The sequence below is a fragment of the Equus quagga genome, chromosome 14 (assembly GCF_021613505.1).
Source record: "Equus quagga isolate Etosha38 chromosome 14, UCLA_HA_Equagga_1.0, whole genome shotgun sequence".
In the NCBI taxonomy this organism is placed as follows: Eukaryota; Metazoa; Chordata; class Mammalia; order Perissodactyla; family Equidae; genus Equus; species Equus quagga.
Genome location: NC_060280.1, coordinates 63,139,761 through 63,154,211, shown reverse-complemented (window position 1 = coordinate 63,154,211; position 14,451 = coordinate 63,139,761).

Below are 14,451 nucleotides of genomic sequence, written 5' to 3'. Positions count from 1 at the left end.
GAGAGGTGTGGGAAGACCAGGGTGGGAAAGAGTTGTTGAGAGTCTTAGGGAAGGGGATGAAAAGACAGGGAAAAGGGCAATCGTCAGGGAGATGTGGAGGAGGAAGTGGACAGGTAGTGAGTGCCCGTGGGTCAGGTGTGCCCCCTTGAAGGGGTGGCACCAGCCTGATGTAACAGCTGAAGAACCCGGGGCTCAGAGAGTTTCTGAAACAGCTCAGTTCACGCTGTCAATAGCATAGAGCTGGGATTCAGTCTGCCTCCCAAACCTGTGTTCTTGCCATTGCATTTCCCATTTTGAGTACGTTCCTGACCCATCTCCTCTCTTCCAAGCCTGGGGTCCGGGGGCCTGTGCTAATCTGAAGAATCCGGCCTCATCGTGGTATCTCAGCATCCTTGTTGGTATCAGCCCTTTGTTCTTCTAACACTCAGCAGTGCCTGGCGCTGAGTAGGTGCTCACTAAGTACATATTTGCTGCAGGGGGACAATATAACCCAAACAAACATTATTTGCTCCTCGTTGGACCCCTCTGAGAAGATGGCATTTGTGGCATTTTTCAGAGCACAGAGAGGTGGCGTCTCTGGCTCCATCCTACATGTTCCAAGAATGGGCTGACACCGACCCGGTGCCACAGTCATTCCTCAGGCCATGGTGGACACCAGGTTTCCACCTCCTGCCCCACCTGCATACTCTTTTGTCTTTCTCTTTTCCTCATCTCTCATTCTCTTGTCCACTCTCTTGCACCCCACTGTTCCCTTTCTCCTCCTCCAACTCTCACTATTTCCTTTAGTCTCATCACCTTTTTCCTCACTGCCTTCTCTGCTGTGGGCATGTCTCCAGCAGGGATGGGCATGGCCCTGTGTCTTAGGACACTCACTTTTGCTTCAGGGGCTATAGGTGGCATGTCAGGCTGGCCTGCAGCCCAGGGAGGCAGTAAAAGTACCAGATGGATATTCCCCAGTCCAGCTGCACACCAGCCTTATGACCTCAGGCCAGACACTTAAACTCTGAGTCTTATTTTCATTTTTGTTCCACGTTTTCACAGAACTGTGATGAGAGTCAAATAAGGCCAAACCAGGCCCTGTGATGTGAGTGACAGAGCGCTGGAGTCATCACACCTTGATTCAACTTCTGGCTCTGCTGTGTAACTTTGGCCAAGACACAATCCTTGAGCCTCAGTTTCCCTATCTGCGGAAGTCAGCATCTTACAGAAATGCAGTCAGGATTCTGTGTGGTGACTGTGGGGAAGATCCTTGTAAATGCTAAAGCTTCGGGCTCAGCTGCAGAGTTGTGGACCGTGCCCCAGGCTGTCCTCCATTCATGGCTTCTTCCCTTAGGAAGGGATTGGCTAATTTCCCAAGGCCGCCTATGAAGGTGCCCTTCCTTCCTGCCCTCCCCATGGGACTCTGTCCTGCCTCCTCCATCAGCCACCTTCTCTGCCAGCCTGGCCGTCTCACCCTAGGGGTGTCCTCGCTGAGCAGGGCCGGTGTCTGAGAGTCGAGAGTCTGGCCATGTTGGGTTTGCCCACAAACTCCTGGCAGCCAGACCACTGATTTATCTCCTGATGCACTCTTTGCCATCTGTTTTTATATTGCTTTCAGCACAAGATAAGTGGCTCCCATACAGTGCTGAGCTTCAGAGATTGCAAAGTTCATGAGTTTGCAGAATTTATGATAAGGCAGAGAATTGTCTTAGTGCATCATTCATGGGTGCAAGGTCCAGAACAAAATGCCGCTGCTTCCAGATGTTTCCTTCTCTCCTCCAGTCCCCTCCTCGGGAGGTGGATGGCCAGCCAGCATCCCCACCGCTCATGCCTGGACTTTGTGAGTGCTCAGTCCCTTCCTAGCTTCTGCAGTGACACAGTAGGGAGCACGTCTCCACAGGAAAGAAGATGAGGAGGAAAAAAGGCTGGAGGTAGCTGGTCACTGTGCTCCGTGTCCTCCAAGTGTGGTTGGCTGACAGCTGAGGTATTGGGCAGGTGTTCTCTGGGCTGGGCGATGGTGAAAACCATTGTCCAGTGTTTTCTTTCTCTTTGAGTTTTTTTTTTTGTAAAGTATTTTGCCATCAAGAGGGAACATGTGGGGCTGGCCCCGTGGCCGAGTGGTTAAGTTCATGCTCTCCACTTCAGCAGCCCAGGGTTTCACTGGTTCAGATCCAGGCCACGCTCAGGTGGTGTCCCACATGCCAAAACTAGAAGGACTCACAACTAAAATGTACAACTATGTACTGGGGGGATTTCGGGAGGAAAAGCAGAAAATAAAAAAGAAGATTGGCAACAGTTGTTAGCTCAGGTGTCAATCTTTAAAAAAAAACAAACGAGGGAATATGTAGCCTAAATTGTAAGTATGCAATAAAAAGACCACCAATGTTTGTTGAAACAGTATACTTCTCTACTCTACCTTTTGAGCTTGACTATCTCACTCATTCATTCATTCATTTACTGCTCCTTGCATGGCATGATCGAGTGTTCAGGCTTTGGAGTGAGATGACTCTGGGTTGCAGTCTCAGCCCCTTCACACAGTTGGTTTTACTGGGACAAGTTATTTAGTGCATAGAAGCCTCAAGTTCTCCATTTGAAAAACGGGGCTAATAACAGTGTCTACTCCATAGGTTACTGACGATTAAATGAGAGACTATATGTCAAGGGCATAGCATAGTCCTTGGAAACAGAGTAAGCACTCACCTCCAATCTGCTCTTATTGACTCTTCTTTCTGTGTCAGGCACATGGCCCTGCGCTCGAAGAGTTTTGGTCAGTGGTTACAGTACAAAGAACAGAGATATGGCTGAGGACTCTGTGAGGTGCCTTAGGCTCTGCAGAAGGGGCGCGCCACACAGCAGGTGGAGGGAAGGCTCTGGGCTGAGTGGTGGGAGTAGGGCCAGTTAGGTGAAGAGAGTGGGAGACAGCATCTTAAGGAGAGGTGGCGAGTGCAAAGTCTCAGGGGTGGCAGAGCATGTAGCTGGTTCTGGAACTCCATGTGGTTGAGTACGTCTTGAGCAGAGAGAATCTGTGGAAAGTGTGCAAAATGAGATGGAGAAGATGCCCGGGTCAGCTTGCATAAGGCCTCGTGCACAAGGCTAAGGATTTTCACTCCATCCATGATGAGCCTCTGGAGGTGTTTACCTAATTCTTTAAAAAGCTACTGTTGATCGAGTGCTTCCTATGTGCTAGGAATTGAAATGTACATATATTATGCTGTCATTTATATCTCCCAGCAATTCTGTAAGATAGATCTTATTATGACCATTTTACAGAGGAAAAAAGCAAGATTAAACCATTTGATTAAGGTCACACAACAAATGGTAGAGCTGGGCTTTCTATGTGGGTCTTTCTGCCACTAAAGCCCTTCACTGATATTCTACGCCCCTTCTAGCTGTATCCATCTATGCCTTCAAGACAGTAGCATCCTAATGTCATAACTCAGGATTAGGTGGGCGTTGCCTATAAATCAGGGCAAGACTGGCGAGGCCCTGATCTGCAAGGACCAGGATGGAACAGACACTGGGTTCAGGATGGCATGCTGTGCATGCTAATTTAGCTGGTCACAACTCTGTCAGTAGTTGACAGCGGTGGAGACAAGTCCAAGTTGAAGTGGCAGGTGTTTTCAACATGTGGACAGAGTGTTTGCAAGGCATTTGAGGTGTTTGCAAGCCCTGGCAAACAAGCAAGGGGGCTCTGGGAGCTCCCACCCCCAAGATCTTATTGAGCCTTGAGCCTTGAGTGAAAGGATTGTTCTGAAACATACACTCACGTGCACACTTAACTTCTTGGACCACCTGACCCGTTCACAGATCGTTCCCTTATTTCTCTTGACAGCCCCAGACTTCTGCTCCTGGGGTTCCATGTGCCATTAGGTCCTCAACTAGTCTTTGTGGCTCAGAGCAGTCTGCCCTTTTTTCTGAGCTTTTCCTCTTGACTATGGCTTTTCCCTTTTATCCCAGAAATCCACCCCTGGCCTTTGGATTACACCCGACATGTGTGCCTTGGCCCCCAGGGCTTGTCCACCTGTGTGTGCCTCCATGCACCACTTCTCATACAACTTGTCTTTACCTTTTGGGTGGAACCAGGCAAAGTTAAGTGACAGGCTGTGACAAAATAGCTGGAACAGCAAGTCCTGGGCCCTGGAGAGGAAGGGAGTAGGAGGCAAATAATCAGAAGAGGCATTTGTGGACAGGGCCAGAGGTAGAGTCCACTTCTCAGGTGGGGGCCCCACATCAGGGGCTGATGGGAGCAAGCACACTGAGGGGCAGGCCTGCTCTGCCCCACTGCCCAGGAACAGGGGCCCCAGGGGGACGAGGAGGACAGAGGCCGAGACTGGGTTCTGAGGGAGAGTCATAACGGACCTGAAAATCATTGCACCAGTACTGGCGCTGAAACAACCATTAACAGCATGATGCACTGTTTTGGGACCCCCTTGGTGCCTCCAGGTTCTAAGAACGAAGACACTCAACAAATCCTTGTGAGAGTTAATCAAGCGGGGCCCCAGTAATGGTGACTCATCTGGGCAAAAGCCCTAAGGGTGTGTCTATGTCACAGAGGTGGGGTACGAGAGGGACAGCTATGGCGACACAGAGGTCAGGGAAAAGGAAGCGAACTGACGCTAACTGAGCACCCATGCTGGCCCGGGCAAGCCTAGTCTCGCTCCATCCTAATTCAGCTCCGTGTGGTGGGGGTCAGTGCCCCTCTCACAGATAAGGAAGCTGGGCTCAGCAATGTTTAAGGCCTCTGCCAAGGTCGCATGAAATCTGAGAGGCAGAGCCATGATTAGAACTCGGGTCTGTCCAGCTCCAAACTCCGCACTTTTAATCGCTGAATGTGGTTTCTGAGTGTCTCACCTACTCTTAGTTGCAACATTGGCCCCAGCTTCAGCATTAATTGGTATTTCCCAGAAATATTTACTTTTTAATGATGAGCTCTTGAAAAGAGAAGCTCCACTCTAACTCAAACAGTAGAAGTTTGACTTCCTAATAGGATTTTCACAGAGGGTTTTTCTTAGATCTGCTCCAGCTGTGCTGTCCGCTATGGTGGCAACTAACCACATGTGGCTCCTGAATATTTGAAACGTGGTTCAGCTGAGCTGAGACCCGCTCTAAGTGCAAAACACAAGCCAGATTTTGAAGACTTACTATAAGGGAAACCATGTAAAATATCTCACTCATAATTTTTTATATTGATTGCATGTCGAAATGATAAAATTTTGGATGTATTGGCTTAAATAAAGTATCTTATTAAAATTAATTTTATCTGTTTGGTTTTGCCTTTATCCCTGTGACTACTAGAAAAATTGAAATAACATATGCGGCTTGCATTATATTTTTATTGGATATACTACTCTCGATGGCAACATTGCTTCATTATTTCTTTCATTCAAAACATATTCATTAATGGCAACTACTTTTTATTAGAAATCTATGACGTTCCAAAAATCTACGTAGTTAATATATAATTGTTATATATACATGTGTCGACGAAAATAATCCATAACCAATCTATAAATGAAAATTTGGGTGAGTTTATTCTGAGCTGAAATCTGAGGACCATGGTCCAGGGCCTTTCTTCCCAAAGGAAGAAAGGGCACCAAAGAAGTGAGGTATACAGAGTGGTTATATACCCCCATACAGGATGTTTCACATATGATTGAAGTGTCCCTCCTGCAATAGTCACAAGATTGCCCTGTCGGCACAGCGCTTGATGGACACAGCAGGTAGTGGGTCTGCTGTCTCAGAGGTAGTAGCAGGAGGCAAGTCTATTGTCTCAAGCTGGGTGGTCACAGGTGAGTGCAGCAATCAGTTCCTAGCCTAAGGAAAGATGCTTAATCCTTAAGGGAATGCCAACGTTGGGAGGGGGAGGGAAGTTGCACCTTTATCTCAAGGGCCTTTGTTCTTGCCATAGGGAACATCTAAAGCAGATATACAATGCATGCTCAACAGCCGCGGTCAGGCCCTTTTGGAAAGACAAGGTCAGGCCGAATTAGGTTTATACCAAATGGCTTCCTCATATTCTCCAATATATGCTATTGCTTGCCATTTTTATTTGTCACATGTATAATATATAAGTAGTATTATCCTCATTTTACAGATGTAGGTGAGAATGAGGTTAATTAAGCCCAAAGTCCATCAGCCAGTAATAGACAGCCCAGCACAAGGTTACAGGTGTGGATTCTGGAGCAGTTGGCTTGGGTTCAAATCTCACTTCTGCCACTTACTAGTTGGTGACCTTGGGCACAATACTTAGCCTCTCTTTGTCTCAGTTTCCTGTTCTGTACTTGGGGATAAAAACAGAGCTTACCTAGACTAGTTAGAAGAATTCAGTGACTTCCCACATGTTAGGCACTTTCAACAGTGCCTGACACATACAAAAATAAATGCCAATTCACTATTATTGCCTTGAAGTGACAAGAGCTGGGATCTAAATCTGCTTTGCCCAATATCCTTTCTACGAGATGGCCTATGGAACATGTTTGCCAGATACAGCTTTTTGATACTATGGGGTATGTAATATTAATAAGAAATAGGTCTTGCCCTCAGGGGGCTCACAGTCTAATGGAAAATATTACAAATGTATGTAAAACTACAATACAGGGTAGAAAGAGGTAAATGGTAACCAAAAAAAAAAAAAAAAATGATACCATGAGGACAGACAGATAAAGTGCTGCAAGAGCTCAGATTGGGACAAGATCACCTGGACTTGGAGGAGGTGGTATTTGGGCAGGTCCTAAAAACACATGAGGTAACACTTGGCAAAGATGCGGGTTAGGGCATCATGGCTAATGGGAACAGCAGTAGCAAAAGTATAAACACGAGGAAGTAAAGGCAGGCTTGGGGAGTGGTTAGGAATTGCCTTCTGCTGGAGCGGGGGTTATGGCAAGTGGTACAAGTAATTGGGCTGGACCGTCAGAGTGGGGCTGGCTCAGGGAGGGCCAGGAACGCCAGGCAAAGGAGTTTGTTTATCAAAGGCTAGTTCTCATAGCTGCTGCATATGGCCGGGCAGATGGTACCCTGAGCAAAGGTGCCCAGCCCGGGGGGCAAGTGGAGGCTGAATCTGTCCCTCCCTCGTCTCCATCAAGCCGTGCACACTTCTCCCCTAGGAGGACGTCTTTCTAATTTACACAATGGTGCCTGAGCCCTGTCAGCTTTGATGCCAGTGTGTCCCTTCACCAGACTTGCTGACCATGGGCACCCCCACAGGGTCGCCTTCCCCATCCTTAGCCCGTGCAGTAGTTAAAGGCTTCTCCCTTGCCCCATCCACAGAGATCCTCCCCAGGCATAGGCGTTCTCTTCCCTCTTGTGACCATACATGACAGCGCTGACCCCAGCTGCTTGGGATCATTTCCGTACAGGCTGACACTGCTGACGAGCTCCAGGATGTCTCAGGGTCATGGCAGGAGGAGCTGCAGGGTCACTTCCCAGAGGCCCCGGCTCGTGTTTGTTCAGGTAAAAGTGCCCAATTCCCCTGTCTGCCGTGACCCCAACACTAGCCCTGCCCCATGAGGCCAAAGAGAAAAATGGCGCCTCGGCTGTCAACTCCCAGGGAGCTCCGCTCTCTCAAATTGAGTTACTCACTGCTCCTAACTTTGCCGTCATCATTTCCTTCTGCAGCCTATTAAAACTCTATCCCTGACTAATGTAGCTGAACGCACTGCTCCCACTCTGTTCTTCTGCCAGCAGCATCTGTACAAAAAAATCAGCTTTGTCAGGCAGGCTTCTCTTTCCCTCTCACTCCCTCTCTTCTCCTCTCCAAGAGTCCACCCAGTAATTGCCCTCCTCAAATATTCCAGAAAGTTCCCCATGCCCTTGAGCTGTCCTCAGCCTGGATTCCGGGACTCTGGGGCAGGCTGCCTCGCTCTTGGCCTGGCAGGCGGCAAGGTCCTCACCCAGCTGCCATCTCCACCAGCCCATATGGGCAAACAATATGCTTCCTATAGAAACCCTTGTAGGTTTCCTCCAGCACAGCACACCCGATTTCCAGCCCTGCCTGACAGTGTTTATGTGGGAGACAGGAACAAATCAGACAGTTTGTTGACATATTCAACACATGTGGCTTGGCACTGGTTCTGGTTGAATGTGTCGGGTCTGGGTTAAGTATGTTTTCAATTTTCAGCCTTGACTTCATGCCTGTACATTGCACACACACACACACACACACACACACACACACACGCTGATATTATAAGGCCCTATAAACACAGAGCCACAAAATTTCAAAGCACGCTGGCAGCTGGCTTCTTCGTAGATGCTGCCTCTTCCATCTATTGACTGTTTTCTTTGATTTTCATGGAATTCTATGCTAGGGAATTCTGGGGGTGTTGGCCACAGACCCTGGTGGGAAAGATAAAAGGCATGTTAGGCACAACCCAGGTTGGCTGGGATGGAAATATTTTGCAAATGTCAGATAATAGAGGGCATGAAAATACTGGTTCTATCTGAAGAGAGTTCTTCCTTTTTCTTTTTTTTTTTTAAATATGTCTCATCTAAAGATAGAGGCTGACTAATGTCCACAGCAGGAAATAAGAACAAGCAAATTTGTCAATTAGAATCCTGTTTGTGCTTCTGTTGCCTGGTCAATCATTTTACTAATTAGTTAATTCATTCATTCATTGATTTATTCACTTATTCATTCATTCGACATCAATTTATTTTTTAAAAATAACATTTTTTGTGATTATAATAGCAATGCATATTCATTGCAGAAATTTGGAAAATCCATTAAAGTACAAAGAAGGAAATGAAAATCACCTTCTTTCCTCTCTACGCAAAACTCATGACTGTTTCATATTCTGGTGCATTTTCTTTCATAAAGATAGCCTGCATGGGGCTGGGGCCCGCAGGCACCCTTGCCTCTTGCCCTTGAATGAGAGTCAGCACTTGGACACTCACCTCCAAGTAAATCTACCCTCATAAAGTAGAAGAGAAAAATGAAGATTTTGCCAAAGTTTTTAGGGGGAGGCAAAGGAGGACACAATACATATGGCACAGCAAAACTTAATCAAAAATTTCCATTAGACATCTGAGTTCTCTGCCAGGCCCCCAGTTCCCATCAATTGCCAACTGTCTTAACTCCTTGCCTATCATTAGTCCTGCCACAGGGAGCCTGTCTTGTCACCAGCTCCAGCCTCTTCTCTATCCACATCCTCACGTGTCTTTCCTCTCAGTAAACAAAATATCCCCATCTTTATAAGCCAGAAGAGGCTTGTGAGAAACACATGCTTTTCCCTTGTAATAGATCATTTTTTTCTGTCTTGTTCAGAAATGTATGTATGTGCATGTATATACATGCACACATATTATATACGCATTTTAATAAAATGAAATTTTATTGTACCTACTAGTTTTTGAATTGCTTTTTCTCCCACATAACATTTTATTTTCCCTTACAATTAAACATTCTTTGAAAATGTCATTTTTTATAGCTGTATAGTATTTCATTACGTGATACACTATAATGTATTTGACTTGGGATTTCAGGGTCAAATTGAATGAGCATTTTGAAATTTGATGTAACTTGCCCTCCAGGAAAGTGCTAGTATGAAACACTTATTGAGCACTTCTTGGGTACCAGGCAGTATGTTAGCTGCTGGAGATATTAAAAAATGTAGGACATGTGCTCTGTTATTCGGGAGTTTATAGTTGAGCATTTGCTGTAACTGGATGGTAGGTCACTGTCCTCCCTCTAAAATGTGTATTTGAATTTGCACTTAATAATATGATTGAGAAACTCCTGGATGTAACACAAAATTTATTTATTTATTTTTTAAAGATTTTATTTTTTTTCCTTTTTCTCCCCAAAGATCCTGGTACATAGTTGTATATTCTTAGTTGTGGGTCCTTCTAGTTGTGGCATGTGGGATGCCACCTCAGTGTGGCTGGATGAGTGGTGCCACGTCTGCACCCAGGACTCGAACCAAGGAAACACTGGGCCACCTGCAGCAGAGCACGCAAACCTAACCACTTGGCCATGGGGCTGGCCCCCCAAAATTTATTTTTAAATATATCCATCACATACAAAGAAAACCTTCTAATTCTTAAAGCCAACCAAAAACTTCTATATACAATATTTGCCAGTTTATAAAACATGCAAGCATATTAAATACTTTTTATTTCGGGACTGGCCCTGTGACCGAGTGGTTAAGTTCGCGCGCTCTGCTGCAGGCGGCCCAGTGTTTCCTTGGTTTGAATCCTGGGTGCGGACACGGCACCGCTCATCAAACCACGCTGAGGCAGCGTCCCACATGGCACAACTAGAAGGACCCACAACTAAGAATATACAACTATGTACCTGGGGGGCTTTGGGGAGAAAAAGGAAAAAAATAAAATCTAAATACTTCTAATTTCACCCCGAAATTCTGTGTTTTAAAGAAAAAGGTAAATATTTCTTATTTACGGATTGAAATTTACTTTTATTTGGTCTTGAAGAGGAAATCACTTCTTTGTTCATATAGATGTCATACACTAAAATCTTATAGGAAATCCTACATTCTGACTCGTCAGGATTAGATGGCCAGTAGGATATGAAATTTGTGTCTTTGCTAGGATATTTGCTGCTGCCTCACTCTATTACTAGCATCAGCTATTTTCTTGTCTCCAAGTGCATTTTCTATTTAGATCACACGTAACTATTTCTTAGCATTCTTAGTAATGAAAATAATGTAAGCAATGAACTTGAATTATATATGTCATGGTAGGTTGCACGTTTATCACCGAATACTTGCCGGGATTTAGCATCCCTGACTCAGTGATGCCGGTCCTCACTCAGCACGTGATCAACCCTGGGCAATGAAATGTGAGCATTAGCAATATTAGCTATTTTCCAACATAAGCTTTAAGAGCCATCACTTGGTTCTGCCATCTCTTTCTCCTCTCTGCCTCCAAACCAACATGTCCCTGACAGCAGCTGTTGCTTCATCCTGGGTCCGGGAATAAAGAGGAACCCAAAACCCACATAACAAAAGTGAAAAATAAATGTCTGGTGTGGAAGCCACTAAGATTTTGGGATCCTTTGGTACCATAGCATAATGCAGCTTAAGATGACTGTCATATATGCTAAGAAGGAGATGCAGTGATATGGCAGGATCCTTGTTCTGAGCTTAATTCAATTCATTAATTTACATCTGCAGCGTGTGGCTTTTGGGTCATAATATTGGCACATTGTACTGAGTAGAATTTTTGGATTATCTTTTTCGGAGGGTGACGGAGGGAAATGTATTTTACATACCAGAAAATTAACTCTTTTGTTACAAGTACAGAGACTGTATTTTGCATGGATACTCAAAATTTTCAGCTCTTATCTCCAGCATCAGGTGATTACCTGAGTTGATGTCAAGCTAAAATGCAATGACAAATTTCAATTTCAATTCAATCAACCACACACAAAAGTAAAAATCCAGCAGATCCCTATGTTGTGCCATGCCCATCCCGTCTATTTGTCAGCTCTCGGTGAATTCTCACCTCTGAATTTACACACCATTTGACCATACCTCTCACAGAAGAAATAAGTCTGTATTATAACTGTGACCTTATATTCTACTGAGTGGCTCATCCCTTGAGAGCAAGGACTGTGTCTTGTCCAGTGCTTCATGCATATTAAAGATTCATTCATTTTTCCAACCATTCATTCATTCAACCCATAGTTATTGAGCGATTACTATGTGCCAGACAATGTTCTCATTGCTGAGGATTGCTGTGGTTAACAAGACAGATGCCGTCCCTGCCCTTATGGAGGACACAGGCAAAAAACAAACAAGGAAAAACTATCCAGAAAGAGGTTAACTACCATGAAGGAAAGGGACAGGGTGAAGTAATAAAAGGTAATGGTGGGTTAGCAGATGAGAACCCAGCTAGGTGCGTCAGCAAGGCTTCTAGGAGGAGGTAAAATTGATGCTGAGCCAAGAAGGTCAAGAAGGGTCAACCTCAGGAAAAGCATCACAATCAGAAGAACAAGGAAGCACCAAATCACCAGGGCTAGAAAGAGTGCGGTTTGTTCCTTAGTGAAGGAACTTAAAGACGTCAAGTTACTCCCGATAGACCTGAGGAGAAGTAGAATGAAGGACTTCACAGACACAACAAGTGCTTATAGGACATGATAAGGAATTTGGAGTTCATTCTAGAGAAATGGGAGGCCATTGATGGTTTTTAAGTAGGAGGATGACACGATCCTGTTTACGTTTTAAAAAGAGTTTTCCTGTTCAGGGTATGGATGAGTGTGAAGGGAGCAAGAACAGAGTGAAAGACCACGAGGGAGGCTGCCAGAATCATCCACAGAAAAGGCGATTATAGCCTAGATCGTGAGGGTGACAGTGAAAGTGGGGAGAAAAGGATGGACTTTGGATATATTTTAGAACAAGAAATCATGAGAGTTGCTAATAGGCTGAATTACCTGGGTGGGTGGAGGTGGGGAATCAAGGTGGTGTCTACGTTTTTGAGTTAAGTAAATGTGCAGTTGGAGGTGCTATTTACTAACATGAGTTCGATTGGAAAAGGAACAGTCTTATGGTTGGGAGAAGGTAAGAATTCTATTTTGGATATTTTAAGTTTGAGGTTCCTATGAGATAAATAAGAGGAGGAGACATTGAGCAGGCAGTAGGATATATGAGTCTGCAGCTGAGAGGAGAGCTTCAGGCAGAGAGATAAATTTTGCAGTCGTCAGCATATAGATGTTATTTAAAGCCAAGAGAATGAATGAGATTACCTGGGGAGAAAGGCCCAATAAATGTTTACTGAGTGAATCAATGGATGCCAGGGGAGGGTTGGAGGGCTGGTGATCCCCTAAGTGAGTGCAGCGATGCCAGAGGAGGAGTGGGCTCGGCGTAGGGGTGGAGGGGATGATGAGCATGGTTTGGATTTGTGAATTGGAGGTGTCAGCTCCTCACTCAGTCAGAGATCTCCAGGAGTTTCTCACAAATGTGTGTGAGCTTTTGGGAGAATTGTAGCTAAAGAGAAACAGGTAGGCTTCATTGGCCTCTTGGGAGGCTGAAGTGTTGGAATGGATAAGATGGGTGGAAAGACCACGCGGAGCAAGAAGAGAGGAGAGTTGCTGATGGGAATGCAGCGTCCACATGTTCAAGGTGGATAGCAGAGGAGAAGGGACTCTGAGAAGAAGTGGTCAGAGATGGGGTGGAGGAGTAGGGATGATAGCATTGGGTAGACCAAGGTCGAAAAGAGTTCATTGTCAACAGTGTCCATTGCTACAGAGAATAAGGATAAGGTCATGGCATTTGGCAAATTAAAGCTGGCTTTTCTGAGAGCAGCCTCAGAGCAGAGGTGGGAGCAACTCACTGAAAAGTGTGTGAGAGGTGGGCACGAGGAGAGGATGGGCAGAAGGAAAGGATGGGCATAAGGAGAGGATGGCTTATTCTCTCAAGAGCCTTACTAGAAATGAGAAAAGATAATTAGAGGGGAAGGTGGGCTGAGAAAAGAGGTCTTTTAGTATGAAGGAGAAAAGAGGCTGCTAACATTTATTGACTGGGGCTACATGTAGTAGGGAGAACATAATCGTTGCATTAACAGCTGGCACCTGACTTCCTCCTAAGGCGAGGACTGCCCTTGTTTAGGAAGATATTTCGAAAGAGTGTTTGGATGTGAAAGATGAGACTCCAAGCACGGGATGGGAAGATACTGCAAAATAGGGAAATAACCCAACTGCTCTGTGTAAGAAATGAACAGGACTTTGGGGACAGGGACCAAAGAAAGAGAAAAGGGGGAGGATGATGAAGGGAAAAAAGAGGGAGTGGAGAGGCAAGATGGCCAGCGGCTGGGAAGTGCAGACAGCTGGCCAGGGAGGAAATCCTGGGTAAAGGGTAGGGTTGAAGGACTTTTAAAGATAGCAGAGTGACGTCATAATCAGTTAAGGTTGTTTGGCAGACCATGAGGCAAACTTTCTCTGTTCCCTCCGATTTCAGGAAATCGCACCCACAGTCTCATAGCAGGAGTATCGGGGAGAAGGAAGGAATCATGGGCGGTGTCCACTGTAGTTTTTATGGAGTTGAAAGGGGATAATTATCTTTAGATAACAAAACGAGTCCCAAACTGAATGAATTCAGAGATAACGAGGACAGACCTAAATGCCTCCTCTAAGAACCTTAGGAAAGACGGAGTTTTCTCCTGCAAGCAGGGTTGGGAGGGCAGGTCAGTTTCATTTGAACCTCAGAGGACAAGGCTGACTCCAATTGACATGAGAGTTTATGCATACTCTGGGCAAGATGTGGTCTGCTAAAGACTTTAATAGTTGTCATTTTTATTTTTCAGAATGACACTGAAAGGTAAATATTAGAGTTATAGTTCCTATTTTCAGATGAGCAAAGTGTGACTCAGAGAGGTTAAATAAATTGTCCGAGATCACACAACTTGTATTAGTGAAGGAATGATTCAAACTCAGATCTGACTCTGATGCCCTTTTATTTCACCCAGCTGACCCTACTTGTCGCTTGGGCTGAGGGGAGGGGTTAGCAAGACTTGAAACAT